At 44.1% G+C, this 13,366-nt stretch overlaps 1 protein-coding gene across 3 annotated transcripts in view; it reads left to right on the top strand.

Moving 5' to 3' along the window:
- LOC138511252 (protein unc-13 homolog B-like) overlaps positions 1-13,366 on the top strand; it is a 2,171,549-nt gene that overhangs the window by 639,122 nt on the left and 1,519,061 nt on the right. The window lies entirely within an intron of this gene.

Here is a 13,366-nt window from a genome sequence, read left to right as displayed (position 1 = left end):
TTATTCTTGGAGGCTGTATTGCAGCTGGAACATGCAGACTCCTGGTAGAAGGTTGATCCTTTTATAGGAGCGATAACTCAACAAGTAGAGCCCGTCTGCAAAGAAACGATGTATAAGGCAAGCACTTATTGATTCTAGGCAATTGCACCGAAAAATGGCAATGCTTCAATCAATTACTCAGTCTAGGGCGCTATTTGGAAAAGAAATAGGAGAAATCCCTAAGGAACGGCTCCATTCGTTGTAAGGCATCACAGCCTTGAGAAATCAATACATATCAAAGAGCAGAAATTGGGTGGAGTGCATGGACTAGATGGAACAATGTGAATGTGTGACAGGGAAGATTGATTGAGGCTTCTGCCCAAAAATTGCCTGAAATGGTGGAATCTCACTGCATATACGTCAGGTTTCATGGGGTTTGGTTGCATGTGGTGGAATGAGTGTATGATTAACATAAATTATGGTTTGGGCCTTAACTTGTAGTGCAGAGTGTGGAGAGCTTCCCAAGCCAAAATGGAGACTTCAAAAAGGATCAGTGATTGGTCAGAAGTAAAAGAAAGGCATTGTTAGAACATTCTAAACTGCCTTCCATTGTCAGCAGCCCAGCAGGAAGGTCTTATGTTTGAAGCTCTGAAGATTTAGAAACTTTAGCGAGGCCCTTGTGCCTAGGATTTGTTATTTGGATCAGGAAAGTGTTGGAGGATTGAAGAAGAAAGTCAGAAACATTCTGGTAACAGAAAGAAGCAAGTTAAGTGACTTTATAATTTTTAACTGAACTTGTAAAATTCAAGGAGTAGTTATATTTCTATACAATTTATTAACTAGTTCCTGTTTTCTTATTCTTTGTTTGAAGAGTAGTTAGTTTTGTTCTTTAAAGACATTATTTTTGGATTTCTTGAACAGTAATCTTATTTAATGAACTGTGCAACATATTTAGCACAAGGCAAGATGGTGTGTGGAAGCCTGTTCATTTTTTCTGCGTCGTGTGTTTTTTCGGCTGTATAAAAATTGAGCACTGTTCCTTCTTACGGTAACAGTGCTTTTTTTTTAACGTCGAGCTAGCGCTAGAAATCTTACACTGTCTGCGCAAGTGACAGTGTTATAGATACGCGATCATGAAACGTTATGTTTTATTTACTAACATTCCAACCTGGCGCGCGTACCTCATTAAGCTGCCTCTTCAAGGATCAGTGTCCGGAGCTAAGTAATTTCCTCTTTCCTACTTGAACAAATAAAATTAAGAAGGGAGAAATACTGATCTACTACGCATGCTCATATGCCATTTTTGAACTCTATTTTCTGTTCCTATGCGCACACCATTTTAGAAGGAAAAGGAATATCTTCACGTATGCGCAAAACTCTAGTCAAGTGAACGCTTCCTTGAAGAGCGATATTTTTACGCAAGCAAAAGATCCAATTAGTGAACACTCCGTTCTTTCCACATGCACAAACAATTCTAAAAGGAAGAAGCAAGAGGGTCATATTTGGAATTTGTGTTAAAGCTAGAGATTCACACAAAAGACGGACCTAGCATTTCCAGATGGGCGTGTGTGTGTGTTTTTGGAATTTGAACTGCTAGAAGATTAATTCATGGAAATGAGAGAGTGAGCTAAAGATAGCAGTTTTCCAATTCTGAATTGAAGAAGATAGTAATAGCATCAGAGACTTTATTTTTTCTTCAGTAAGAAAACAAACACTTCCTCTAAGTTATCAATAGAGGATATTCAGGTATGGTGGCGTGTTTATTTACTCAATTCGATAAAGAGAAGTCAGAGCCTAGGAAAAGAAAGGTTAGTGACTAAAGTTTATTTGTTGTTATTTTATCTACAGGTTAAGAGATATAAGGAAGCTGAGCAAAACCTGAAGTTTATTATTTTGTCCCATTTTCCCCCTTTCCCTTGGGCATGCTCTCAACTGAACTGTTTGTTACCAGTTAAGAGGTTAGCATCCAAAGGGGGCTGCAGGGGTTCAGAGGCTTCCGCGGACAACATCCTGATTGAAGATAAAGGCTGACAATATAATGCAGCAATGTGAACTATGCTAGGATGATATATCCAGCCTGAGTGGATATGTGAAGTAGAAGGCAGCATAGAGTAACACTATTAGGGCTTTTATGCAGTAAATCGAGAAGTGAAAATATGATACCTTTTTAGTTTCTCTGGGAGAGCGCGTCAATCTCTCAAGCAGTGCGCGACCGTGTAGCGCAGGTCTTCACGCCAAGCAGAGTCCAGGTCTGTGGGAAAGTGTATGTACAGCAGCAGTGGCTCCACCATAGGGGGCGGGGGGTGAGTTTAAAGAATCCCTGCTAGATTAACGTCTGGGTTCCCTGCACACTGCAACTTTAAGTTGCATTAGAAAGTGAGTGTCTATGTAACACCTGGTCCCTAATGAAACCTATGATGCAGTGGGCTGCTGTGTTTACACTTGTAAGCAGAATGGGAATAATTGGGCTATATAACCATGTCATAAGGAACATTGGCCACAGTGCATCTTTGTGAATCTCCAACAGTAATGCATGTCTGTCACATTTCAATATCCAAGGGGGCTCAGAGCTGCCAAAGAAAGATGGCCCATTTTCTGCCGTAGGAACCTACTAAAGCGTCCACCGCGGAGATGTGGTAATCACTCGCCTCACCCTGTTTCTGCCTTTAAAAGAAAAAAAGGCTTTGGATAATTCACTGACAGTGCACGTATTGATGCTGCTCTTTGATGGGTGAAGCGAGAAACCAGTACTCTGTGATCCTTGATTCGGGCACAAGCACCCAGAAGCTGGGGACTGTGGGGCACGTGTGTGTGTGTGTGTGTGTGTTATGGGTGCCTGCATGCTAGCATTAGACATTGGACAATTTGAAAGATGCTTGGTAACAATCTCTAACCGGTCAACCGTTAGAAAATGCAGATGAAAGGATATGATGTTTGTTTTGCGATTGTGCTCTCCATTGACACCCAGTGGCCGGCAAGGGAAGTGACTATTGCAGGTGTCGCCTGACAAAAACTGGTGAGTTGACAGGTATGCCATCTGTGGGTTCCATGAAACCCACCTGTTCATTAACTTGGGTCAGTTGATAGACTAGCAGTACATTCTGTAAGGCAAGCTGGGCACTGTTGATAGTAACGTGCCAATGACTGATGAGCTCAGTCAGTTTAAAATGGGGTTGGCAACACTGAAGCTGGCTTGGCAAGTTTTAAACTGACATATGTGGCTTATTTAAGCAGTATCTACACATGTCACATTGATCATCCTATTACTAGGAGTATCCTGGATTATTTGATCCTGACCCCAATATTTTTGACGGTTGTGACTGTCGCTGCTGTAGAGACTTTATGGGGTGAATGAGGATCTGTTTGAGCCAGCTAAAGCCAGTAGATTGGTGAGACGAACCCTGGTATGGGTATAAGGTGGATCCCTTTGTTACCCCCCCTCACCCCCCCTTACCCTCCGGCACCTATCCACCCACACATCTGTCACATATTCAGGGTAGTTTCCCTGATAAAAAGCCATCCAGAAGTGTACTGCATGAGAAGAGTGGGAAAGTTCCCTCTAGTATCACAGAGGGAAGAACAGAGCAGTGCTAGGCAAAGAATCCTCTGAATAATAGACCTCATTAATGGTTCTCCTGCGAGCGCGCCTGTGAGCGCGCTTTCTGTGCACAAGCCTTGGAGTGGATTGCAGAGCCTGAAGCAGAGAAGCCACCTGCGAGGAGAGAGCATCTCATTCGGCATAAGCTCACAGCAAGAAATAGGGTTTATTTATTAGAACACACATAGCACATATGCCTAAGAGTGGGAAAAAGAGTCACACTCTTAGCAGGAGAAGAAAACAAACCCTTCAAATCCATAAAAGCTGCTGGGGGACTCTATAGGTCAGGGAAATTAGCCACATAATGAGAATTCTCCCTAACACTCTGCAATCTACTGATTCAGGTTTGGCAAAACTGGTTTACCCACGCCTTCACACAGTAAATAGTGTCCCATGCCCAGGCACTACCTTAATATGCCAAATGCTGTTTTGTATGCTGTGGAAGTCGCATCTTGAATCCATCCCAAGGCCTAGCAGGAGATGTCCTCAGCCAGAAAGCCGTCCTACCATAGCAATAACCGCAGAGCCAAGACCTACGTGTAAGATGGCAGCTACGGAAGCTCCCCTGCCTCCTTAGTGTCCACGATCCTGCGCTGCCCTGATCTTGGTAATGTCCTTTATTTAAACGGCTCAGAATGTGGTTCTGTGCCATTGCTGTCCTATGCAGCTAGGCCCTGGGGATATGATTTCTACTCTGGACAAGGTGAAGATAACCATAACATGGTTAGGATCATAGCAGATCTGAGATCTGGGACACAGGGAGCATACCGAGACCTGTGGATTATGGAAGACCCACACAGGGATTGGCTAGCATTACGATCCAAACTCTTAGTGGATGAGCTGTGCCTGGAGAATGAACACTTCAACATCCTTGCTGCCAGAATGGACTCCTACATGGAAATTTGAGACCAGCCCCTAATTCGGTCTCTTCAGTAAAGAGCAGTGTGGGCTCCAGAGAATAGCCACTCGGTCACGCTCTTGAAAAGAACTTCCCATGGGCCTATGGCAATTCTATACCACTACTGATTCCCCAGTGCAGAAGTAGATCCAGAAAGCAGAGCTGACAAAGGCGATGTGGGCTCAAGGTGGTTGCCGGGATGTCTTTAGCTTGGGAAGCCATGGACCTGCAGCAGATGAGGTTACTTGCATATTTGGGAAACCAGACAAATCTGAGAGATATGTACAGGTCTGATCGGACACTAACCATACACCAGATAGTGTGTTAAGGCATATCAAAAGCTGTAGTGAGGAACCAGCAAACCACATGGAGCAAGAGGGTTAGCATCACGGACCAGAGCAGGGAAGCTGAAAGCCAGAAGCAGCTTTGGAGTCTGAAGTGCCCAGGGTTAAGGGATTCTGATGCCAAAAGAGTGCTCCGAGCTGGACATCATGAATATACTGAAGGAACAAAGAATATCCTTAAAGAGTTGGATTCAGTGTCATGTTTCTGGAACAGGAAGACTAGTGCCTGGCACTATTCTCCTGACTTGATTGCAAATCGTGAGCAGAGTTCGATATGCATGTCAGTGAATTGAGGAGAAATGACTACGCACTATATGCTTCATACTTGAGTCTGAGAGCCAGACCCCATGCTACGTTCTATGTCCCTATCACTTTAATATTGACTAAGGTGGCTGTGCACTGTACTGCTGAGACAGTGTTGAAACTTGAGAACCTAATGGAGACCGGCATCCCTAACCTGCCACTTTATAGTTTGACCTCTCGTGGCATATTTTGCTCCACTATTTCCTGGAGAGTTATATTGCGTTGAGTTGTAAATAAAACCCCTAATCCCTAGAAGCTTTTTTTCCTCACCCACAAACTGATTCCAAATGAACCAAAGTTAACACCTTACTACTTTTGATGGGATTTGTTGTCCAACTCAATACTTGGGTGAAAGGTTGGGACAGTTTTCATGGGTGTCATGGAATCTGCAAGTTCTGCCCTGGAGCGGCATTTGAAGGATTCTTCCCCAATGTTCTCAGAAAGGGTATATTGAAGGGACACAGATTGTGGTAGACCGGCATTCCCTGAAATTCAGCCTGGGTCCCAATTAGTCTTGGTCACCGATTTCCCAAAATAGCTACTGTTCTAGCCATCGATGGCCAAAGATCAGAATACCTACGTTCACAGGCGCTCAGGGCAAATGGGCAGGTGTCTATTGGAACTGGAACAGGCTGCCCAGGACCACAGCATTGCTCCCAAACCCCCTCTTGCCCGGGAGGCCTTGCTGCTCGCACTTGTGAGAATGCATATGCTCCCCATAAGAAGCCCAAATGGATACCAAATATGCAAATGGAAGGGGGCACCTAGAGGTTTTTTGGGGAGAATGCGATGTAAATAGTATACTGCAAATTATGGAAACGTACATAACGCATTGAACTCTTGATAATAGAGGATGTGTCACTTGTGCATTTACTGAATGTAAGGAGTAATGAATGACTGCTCTGTTCCGTCTTCAAGCCCAGATTTAGGGTTCCCTCTCCCACCAAAGCTGACCTCACAGTGACATGTAGAGGTAATGGCTTCATGTGGTTGTCTAGCACAAGCTCAACATCACATTCCTTCTTGTCGCTAAGATTATAGGAGGGATTAGGCCTTTTGGAAGGGAAAATGTGACCAGATGTCCTGTTTGAGGAGTCATCGTCATCTTCCTTTCCGATTGCAAGAGAAGGCAGTCAAATTCAGATAATGCCATATTGGGAAATGGCAGTAGCGCAGAGGAGCAAATGCTAACCAACTCGTAAAAATGACAAAAGTGAGTAAGATGGAAAGGTGGTGAGAAAAGGGGATGGAGGTGGCCACCTTCTAGGGTGCTTCTCTCAACGCTGCTCTGATCGCTGACAGCAGGAAGAGAAATGCAGGTTGCCCTGAACAGAAGGCAATTCCAGTGAGCGGAGACCCTTGCTCATCAATCGCTAGGGGCAGTTAATTGGATAATCCCTGATGCAGCAAGCCAGCGAGTGAAGAGGTCTATCGGCCAAGGTGAATATATGTGGTGGCCGGCCTCTCGGTGGAAGAGCAGACCCTGGTTTACTGGACTGTTGGCAGACCATAACCGAAGGAGGGTGCTCAAACATGCACTTGCGGGAATTCCTGCTTCTGAAAGAGGGGCTGCAGGACATTTTGGATCTGCGTTGGTTAGCTTGAGGGAATAAGTGGAATGCCAGCAATCTGGAATGATTAGGTCCCCGGGATATGGGAATGTATATGCCAATGAGGCTGGGAAATGCCCTACCTATTTTCTTGCGATTACCTTAATAAACCTCTGACCACCTAGTTTGTCTCCTAGTTCCAAGGCCACTTGGGATGTATAGTTCTGCTCTGCAGCAGCTCCACACTTGACAGATCCCTACGCGTGTCCCACCTGGACTTTCTCTTTATGCTCTGTACTAAAGCCTGGCATGTAGCGTACGGACAGAAGTGTCCTATGTGCAGAACAGCTTTTTACTAGCTTAACCCTTTTCTGATGCCCTCGTTACAGAGATTAAACGCTGACCTTGTGAGCTCTCCATAGCCTTGCAAATTCACCTTTTAATAGTGTTTTGTGTCCCCGATAAGACTATTGTGTAGCACACCATTGTTGCGCAGATTGGATCGCACTATAGAAATCCCAGCTCAAACCTGAAGCAGACACTGTTTCTGAGAGGGACGCCAGACTGGCAATTGAAGCATCTTCCACTCGCGGGGAGCTTGTGATCTTCCTCCTTTGTGAATAATTCTTCTCTATTCTATTCCTCAATAGTTCTGGGGAAAGAGGCACCTGAAAGTGTTGGAATAATACTCCTGGAACTCGGCACCAAGTCAAAGGTTTGCCTTTCAAATTGAGAGCTCCCCTAATTGGACGTTTCCCTTAAGTGTTCCCTTCCGATATAGATGCAACAAAGAACCTCTGATTCAAATACATTTCCTCTTCAAAAGCTTCCCCGTCGTTCCTAAAGCAGAGCTACAATTTCAAATGCCCCTTGATTGGCTCCTTTTTAATGCCTTGAGCATGCCGCCTGTGCTTTCTAGGAGTGTCTTCAGTTGTATTCATGCTGTGAGATGTAAATGCTGGATGCCCTCTACAGTCCAGTTGTGTCCTGGTGCAGAAGGCTAGCACTATTCCTGCTATTCTACTCAGATGAGGTCCTAGATGGGTTATGCTTGTTCACCTCTACATGATCTTTTGCACTCAGCCTATCTGACTAGTTCCTAGAGATGTAGGAGGCATTGAATGTATCCCAACTTTAGCAATCAATGTTATAGTGCTGCTTCCTGAATAGCGAAGACGCAACCCTGGGAGTCTGGTTTATAAGGGGCCTAGTCGCCAGGCTTATTGTAGACCTATCCGCGGTCTTTGACTCAGCAAACTTCATCCTGTTTGATTATCTCTTGCCTCTACCTTGGACTCCGAGGTCTTCCATATCTGACCACCAGCATCTGGGGATGGTGGATGAAGACCGGCTCGTTTGTATCAGAGTTTACAAGGGCTCCGTGGGCCTTCATAGGCAACACATCCCCTATGGTCGGGATAAGAAAAGTAGCTAATGGGAAGCATTAAGAGCAGAAGATTGAGGTCTTATTGAACTGCGAGATAAGAGGAACTGCTGCGTAAAAAAGCCAGGTTAGTGTTGAAGGGCCGGGCATAAAGGGTGTGTACAGTGATCATGGCTAAAGGTGACCGTGAGGTGTCGTTTTTTATGAATCACATTTTATGCTACCTGGCTTTTTTTGGCCAGCTGCAATCTGTCTTCATAAAATGCACCAGCAGTGTTTCGCCCTTTTATCTAGTGTCATTGGACTTCTTCAGGAAAACATAATTTAAGGCAGTTGAACAAAGTGCTTACAATGCAAGCATACCAAGAACTGTAGAGGGTGGAGGATTTGTTCATGTAAACTCACTTGGTAGCCAAAGTTGTAGTTCAAAAGTATGTGAATAACAGATGATCAATATATCAATGGAACAGTTGCAGGGAATTGGTTACAATTTTGAACATAGACATTGTATTATGGAATTGCAGATGTAAGTGGAGCTCTGGCCCTGCAAGTGCATGAGCAGGAGAAAGCATGGCTACTTGCTCAGAGTCTGTATTTACAAGATGCATTGAGCTACATTGCCCTAGCTGACACCACCCCTAGCCCCCATCTCTAGATGCTATGAAGCAATGTCTTTAGAAACCAGCATTGGCAATGCCAGCACTTTCAGCTTTTGTGTAGGTATGGGAAACGCACTTGCCAAGTACTGCAGTCGTGGTATTAACTGGTCATTGAAGGTAGTAGGTGCACAATGGTGCAAGTAAATGTGCATCAAATAACAGTGTCTGGCCAATGCCTAATACTTATGCACAACAGGACTTCAGTGAAGGACATGCAAAGTGTTTATAAATCCAGTGGCTGAAGGCAGACCTGGTTAAGACATTTTTATTACACCAGTAGCAGATTTACAACTCGAATTAAGTCATTCAATCTCAAAACTGCTTTAAAAAAACACTTTGAGGCACTTTGAGGGCAACGTTTGATGGTAAGGCTTTAATAAAGCGAGCTCAATGAGTTCCCATGAGGAGGTGTTTTGGGTGGGGATGGGCAGGGAACGGGTGGGAATTGCCATAGTCAGTAGTGTTGCCCTGGGCAGTCAATGGGTAGGCAAATACCCAAACACCTACAAGCTGTGTGTCCCTCCTCATATCCCATGTCTCCCTTGTGTACTCTTATGCAATAGTGTTGGCGTATAGGTAGTAGTCTGAACTACCAAACTAAAGGGAGTAGCTACTCACTGCTGTTCCCTCTTGCACTCGTACATTGAGCTGTGTGTGTACTGTCACCAAGTGCATCCTTGGGGAGAATGCTAGTATGGAAATGTTATGCAGTTGATTAAGGCATACACCTACTGAAATGGTAGGGGTGTTGCATTTTATTTTTTCCTGGTAGTACCAAACTAATGGATCTGCGATGGTGATAAGTCCTTAACAAGCAGATGCCAAGATCGACACCTTTTACTCCTCTCGCACTCGTGAGAGGAGAGGAGATCGACGGTACCCTGTTTTCAGCCCTTATCATTGGAACAGACGCCCCTCACATTCTGTACGGCCCAATCGATGCGTTATCCATGGGACATTGTTGGGTATGGCTTGCGCCTTTTCTGTGCTGCATTTTAATATGGTCTTGATTTCATTTGGATTTATTTTTGTTGGTAATTTTCCTTTTGGGCACTGGTTTTGCCTGGCCGCGGCATTTGACTGGGTGCCTTGTCTTCTTACCTCCACTCATCTGCGCTGCACTTTTATTTTGTTGTTTTTCTATTTTATTTACTTCAGTTGCTTGTTTGCCGTTGTGCACGGCTTGAAGTTGCCTGGCCTCAGACACTGTCCCGAAGTATAGTGCCCAGTAAGTGTTTGTTTTCTATCACTGACTTCCACGCAGCCCTCATGGCAGTCTATTTTCTCTCCCTACTTGCCAAATCCACAAAATTGGCTTAGAAAAACCGAACTACGCAAGCAGACCTGACCCTACCATGCATATGTTCAGATCTCCATTACATAGAATGGGATCTACAGTTACCTATTGAATGTATAAAACCCCCAGACCTGCCAAATCAATCGATAGTCGGAACTACAAAAAACTAGACTCATCCTGCCTAAATTCCATCATGAGGGACACATCAGAGGACGACTCAACTCAAGATCTCTATATAAAATACCATGAATACTTTACAACACTAGTAGATCGCGTTGCACCACTGAAAAGTAGAATGGTTCGGGAAAATCAGACACACCAGAAGTGGTTCAACGACGAATTGAGAGACCTAAAAAAAATAAAAATAAAAGATTAGAATCTATTTGGATCAAATTTCAATCTGAGTCAACAAAGTACAACTGGAAACGAGCAGACAAGAATTACAAAAATAAGGTGACAGAGAAACAGCTCCAGGAAAATGTTTGAGATTGAAACCGAATTCTCTTCAGGTACCTTTTGCACCCACCAAAGAAGATGCCACAACAGTTTAGATTGCTTTCAATGAGAAAATCTTCAAATCCTGTACCATAGAGATTTTGCAGTCCAATACTACTCAAGACAACACCATATGCCAGAAAGAGTATAACCTTCGCAGTCGGGCACGCCCTACATTCACACTTGCTAGATTAGAAATCACTGAGATGGAAAACATACTTCAAGCCATGAAACCCACAGCATGTTCCGTGAACATTTTCCCTTCTAAAATAGTGCTTAACTATAAGGACATTTTTGTGCCAATTTTTACTAGATTCGTCAATGCATTCTTTCGTGAAGGGAATGTGCCTACGGCCATTAAAACGGTTGAAATTACTCCAATACAAACAAAGCCGAATCTGGATGCTAAAGACCCTAAGAACCTTAGAACCATCACAAACTACAACAACCTTCTTAGAATTCTGGATAAAGCCGCGTGTAAGCAATATCAATCATTGATGGAAGCTGAAAAAATCCTGCTTGTCAAACAATCAGGCTTGAAACCAAATTATAGCACTGAGACTGCCCTTATAGATCTTCAGTCTCACATGCTTCAATTTATCGAGGACGGCAAAGTGGGAATGCTGACCCTGTTGAATCTATCCGCAACATTCGACCTGGTGGACCACGGATTCTGAAGGAAACACTTTGACACTTAGGTCAGTGCTCTGATCAAGCACTCAAATGCTTTCTCTCATTCCTTTCGGACTGGGAAGCTAGAATTCAATGGGGTGAGGCACGAACCCCCGAATCCCCCATATGGTGTGGTGTTCTTCAGGGGGCAAGCCTCTCCCCACTGCTCTTTAATCTCTGTCAGGCCTCCATGCTTACTGCTGGATGACGCAGGTGTGTTTTTCATGAACTACACGGATGACACGCAGCTGGTCTTTGAAATTGCAGGGGATTATGAAAAAGATGCTGCTACCTTAGCAGCAAAATAGCATCTCATAAGAGACCTGGATGTCCAACAAATGGCTTTGTATAAAATGGGGAAAAAGTTAATGATTTTCAGCTCACTTGCCTCACGTACCAAATTGGACCTGGAATACTCTAATTTCCAAATTGGCGGAAAGGTATCCCCGCCCTTGAAAATGTGAAAAACACTAGAAATCCATCTGGAGGCTTCTCTAGCATCCGACGCACATGTCAATCATACCATAAAAAGCTGTACCTACTCTCTTCGCCCCTGCGTATCGCACAAAAATGCAGCAACCATTGCCCGAGCCACAGTATTATCCAAATTGGATTACTGCAATTCACTGCTGGTCGGGGCCTCATGAATAAACTTGGGCAAATGCCAAGTGACACAAATCAATGCTGTGCGCATTGTTAACAGACCGTCTAAATGTGAACATATTACGCAGCATAAGAGAAACGTACATTGCTTAGCCGTTCAAGACAGAATCCTCTTTAACACTGGATCAGTTGTCCACAAGTGCGTAGATGGCACTGGCCTCTCTACCTAAATGACCTGAGCCCACTCCACCCCCCCACCCCCAATATCTGCTGACCAGCGCACTACGTTTGGCTGGAAAAAATGGATCGTATGTCCAAGATATAAGCGAGAAAAAGGTCTTGGAAAATCCTTCACCGTCAAGGCCGCCAAATTATGGAACCTTTTGCCCACCTCGCTGGGGGAAGACCGCAATCTGAAAACATTTCAGAAAGCACTGAAAACTCACTTGTTTAGGTAACTCCCCCATCGCACCAATTAAATACTCTCTTCCTCACAGAGCTATTTGATTCTACCCACCATGTATTGTATTAAATTAATCGTCTTTTTGTTATAGCGCCCGATGCCCACGGGCTTTCAGCGCTCTAGAAATACATAAATAGGTGATGTTGGAACGGGAGCAGCACGCTCATTCTTATATGGCGGTGCACCGTAGTACCATACATGCACAGTGTAATATGGAGGCCACAACTATTTTTGTTTCTGTATCTGGACACTAATACACTCAATCGTGGATTCTATTCTCAAATGCATATGAATGATTGATACTAATTATATTGAGAGAGTTGTAGAGTCTAAATTGGGTCTTGGTCATAACTTATTGTATGATCCAGATAGCCTTCAGGGGAATCTGCATTTAAGTGTATCTAAACTGTGTTCTGTTTTTGGATACCAACTGTAAATTATTTATTATAGTTGTTTTGCATCTTTTGATCTTCTCTTTTCCAATTATTGTACTTCATTTGATTTTCGGATTGTTTTTCACTTCCGTGTCTGTACATACCATGTTTATTCAGAAATAGTTTTTTTTTTCTTTAAAACGTATATTTGTTTCAAATAATAAAATATGTGAAATTGACACAAGCAAGAAAATATTCTTAGTGTCTGTTCAAACGGTTTGCCGGACAGCATCTCCATTTGCAGTGCACTCTTCAGGTCCCCATGAAGCGCTCCACCATGCCATTGGCCAGGGGCCAGAGGGCCATCATTTTCCTGTGCTGAAAACCCACATATTGGGCAAAGTTGGCGAAGTTCACGCTCATAAAAGTGGGTCATTGTCAGATTTGATCATCTGAGGAATACCATAGGCTGTGAGTATACGGTCTAGGACTGGTTTGACTGCCGTTGCTGCTGCGGACGGCACAATTTGCACCTCTCGGTACCTTGAGTACTCGTTTATCATCACTAGGGCATACATGCTGTCTCTGAGGGGTCCGAAGAAGACAATGCCAGCTCCTCCCTTATCCCTCCAGGGAGCCTCTGCAGTGGGTTTGGGCGTGGGGTTGGAGCTATAGCGCTGCAGATGGCACAATTCTTTAGGGTGTCCTCCACTTGTTTGCCCAAGCCTGGAAGCCAGATCTTCTGCT

This window comes from Ambystoma mexicanum, chromosome 6p (genome assembly GCF_040938575.1).
Source record: "Ambystoma mexicanum isolate Mex_15411 chromosome 6p, UKY_AmexF1_1, whole genome shotgun sequence".
Lineage (NCBI taxonomy): Eukaryota > Metazoa > Chordata > Amphibia > Caudata > Ambystomatidae > Ambystoma > Ambystoma mexicanum.
Note: the sequence above shows the minus strand (reverse complement) of the source record. Positions and strands in the feature narration are given on the sequence as shown.